Below are 3,654 nucleotides of genomic sequence, written 5' to 3' on the forward strand. Positions count from 1 at the left end.
ATGGTCTAAGCATTTCCAGAACAAACATACATGACAAATTTGGCTGCTCTGGCCCAAATGACAGAATATAAATAAAGATAATGATACATGTGCAATGCAGATAAATGAATCAACCTACATGGATTAAAGATGCTATAAACTATGTAACATTACAGATTGGGAAAATAATATTCAGGCCAAATTCTAAATGGCCTTTTTCCCTTTGTACACAGAGGTCACTTTTATCAAATTGATTTAACTTTTAATAATAGCAGTGCGATGATTTCTCAATACAGAGTAACATGTTCCCTAGACTTGTTATTCCAGGAAACTACAATAATTTTACTGGCAAAAAGAAGAAAATTAAAATACATAATTATCATCTCCAGAAATTGCCCTAACATCATGTATGAAATAGAAAACTATTTACTCATGAGTCCATTAAATTTCACAAGGAATCCTGAATGTGCAGTGTTCTCTTCAGAGAACAAAGGGTAAAAGTTTATTGATACAGAGATCGGCATATTCCTAGCATAAGGATGGCATATAAGTTACTGACACATTTCATATTTAAGTATTATAGTCTTGCTTAAAAGAAAAGAAAATGAATGGCTTTAAACGTAATTTTCACCATCACTGTCCCCCCCAACATCCTGGAGTTCTAGATACCCCCAGCTTCTGCTAGAGCTAAGATTTCACTCCAAAAAGCAGCATGTTGGAATTCTTGTTCTCTCAGCTCCAGGTAACAGAAACTTCATGTCAGTCCAGCAGACTAAAAGTGATAGATCTCAATTGCCCTGTCTCACTGACTTCACTGGATAGAGTCTACCTCAGGAAGATCTATTCCAAAAGGCTTTCATATGTTCACTACTGTCCACTCCTCTTCCCACAGTCCTACCTATAAATCTGGATTACTTCCGGGGCTCCTTACCACTGACAATCCATGATTAGATATCTGTCTCCTTCCCTTCACGATCTGCTTCCTTTCTAGAAAGAATCAGCTGTGAGTAGAGGCATGTCCAGACACAACGTAAAGAAAATGATTGAATGTAAAAACAGTTGAAAACAGCAAGGGAAATATGGCTTATAGGACACAAGGGGACCATGGTAAAATTAGCAATTGACATTTCCTTAGACACCTTCTAGCCAGAAGACAATAGGATGGCATGTAAAAATTCCAGTATCAACTAAGAACATTACATCCAGAAAAAACTAACTGAAAAATTAAGGCAATCAAAAAACACCCTAGGTAAAGAAAGTTGAAATTGTTTATTATGACTCACATGACTTTCATACATGTACTAATACAAGGAAGACCTTCAGGTCCAAAGCAAAATGATATAAATGATATTCACATAAGAAAAACATATAAACCTGGATATGCTGACTGTGTCTAAAATTATCTAAGACATTATAACTGAATGTTTCTTTTTCTTTCTTCTTTTATTGAAAATGCAATTTCACAAAGCAATCTGTGAATAATTATATTGATATGGCCATATTATACAGCCATCTCACTGCTCACAATAAGAAGTCCAGGGGTAAGGAAAATGACCTTAGAAAGGTTAATAAGACAGTCATTATAACAAACACTATAAATATATATATACACATTTATGCTCTTTCTTTAATCAGCTTAGTTAAAAATATAATACTTTATACAATGGCCACTACAAGAATGCATAATTGAACCTGCAATATATACACAAGAATAGATTCATGAAAGAGAATTTGATAATATACATTTTATGTCTGAGAATAACCAGTAAGAAAATAACTCAAGAGGCCAGATGTAGGGTATGTGACTTTAATCTCAGTGTCTGGGAGGCAGAAACAGGTGGATCTCTGAGTTCAAGGCCAGCCTGGTCACAGCAAATTCCAGGACAGTCAGAGCTATTTAGAAAGACCCTATCGAAAGAAAGAGAGAGAGAGAGAGAGAGAGGGGGAGGGAGGGAGGGAGGGAGGGAGGAAGGAAGGAAGGAAGGAAGGAAGGAAGGAAGGAAGGAAGGAAGGAAGGAAAGGAAAAGCTCAAAAAAGTAATTAAAATTATTATATGAATGAAATTTTATACTAAAGTGATTAGTTACAAAAAATGAAAGAGTGAGCATAGAACAATAAAGACATTGCTGATATAGAAAGAAAATCAATTGGCATATTTAAAAATCATCCATATGAGCAATTTAGGCTCCTACCTCAAACCACACAAAATATTTCAAACTGTACTGTAGACCACACTATCAAACTGTTACTTACTATACATATTTATATATAAGAGTAATAACATGGAATAAGACAGATTATTTCAATAGCTTCTAAGAGATATAACTGTTGTTGAAGATTTATTATTCTAATCCTTTCATGGTTCTATGGAAGCAAATTATCTCTGTGTGTCTCTCTTTTTGTACCTTTACACACACAAACACACAGAGAGACAGACACAGAGAGACAGAGAGAGACAGAGAGAGACAGAGACAGAGACAGAGACAGAGACAGACAGACAAAAAGACAGAGAGAGAGAGAGAGATCCTAAGACAAACCCTTTTGTGTTCACTCTCATGTGTCAGGCCTTTCTGTACTGAGGTTCTCCATTCTTAAGACAAAGCATCAAAGCATAAAGCAATATTAGTTGCATAAAACATGAAACTCAGTACTTGACAGGAAACTGCTTAGCCATCAACAGTGTCCTTTTAATTCTCACACTGAAAATTAAATTCTCAAGTGTGTTCGAGCAGAGGGAGAAAACGCAGTGGCAACGGCTTCTGCCACTCATCTTAGCATCGCTCTGTTCTCTCCCACACTACCTACCAAGCTAACAGGAGTGAGGCTAGAAATGTAAACATCGCTCTAACAGCATGTCAGCTCCAGGCAGAAAGACAATAAGCATGCTAGCCTGTTGCATTGTGGAGGTGGTAGGCACCAGCCCCACTGGACTCTCCTAGGTCTCTATGCTGCCACTAGTGTGATGTTGTTGATGAATAAAAATGAACATATGCACTCCATGAACACTCTAAGTCAATAGGATACCCTTATGAATACTGTAGGGGATTGATATTTAGATGGAACCAGCATTCCCACCAAATTCAAAAAGCCCCAGGGTAATCATATATTATGTCAAAAACAGTCATAATGTTCAATGCCCTTCTTTTTTATATTATCATTTCATTGTCTAATAGAATTCAATAATTAACGTTTCTATTATAGATGTATGAATGCATTTTTCATAAACAAATTTATGCATATATATTACTTTCAAATATCCACTTAGAAACTATTCATTTTAAGAAGAGTGCAGAAATATGGTGACATGAAATTATAATTGCTCCAGGTGAGACTTTTTGGATCCCAGGTATTTGTAAATATGTATTCTATGTTTATTTTATATCTATTTGTGTGTGCTTGCCATGCATTAGGCATCTACAGGCACAGCAAATAAGCCAAATTCATGCACTCATAAAGCTTGCACTTCCACTGGAGGAATATTAAGTAGGAAAAGGAGGTTGCAGTATGTGCTATGTTGAGAAATAAAACATGATAGCATGATTTAGTAGGCATCAATGTAGCCCTACCTACTCAAGAAAGACTCTATGAAGAGGTGGCAGTTAGATTGATACTGAGGATCTTAATGATGGGAAAACACCCAAAGAGGCATCCTTCCAGAATGAGAAACAGTACTGC

General features: G+C 36.1%; 1 pseudogene; it reads left to right on the top strand.

Annotated features, from left to right (window-relative positions):
* The first annotated feature begins 452 nt into the window (after positions 1-452).
* Positions 453-553, top strand: LOC114692046 (annotated as a pseudogene).
* Positions 554-3,654: the final 3,101 nt, after the last annotated feature.

The sequence above is a fragment of the Peromyscus leucopus genome, chromosome 22 (genome assembly GCF_004664715.2).
Source record: "Peromyscus leucopus breed LL Stock chromosome 22, UCI_PerLeu_2.1, whole genome shotgun sequence".
Classification (NCBI taxonomy): Eukaryota; Metazoa; Chordata; class Mammalia; order Rodentia; family Cricetidae; genus Peromyscus; species Peromyscus leucopus.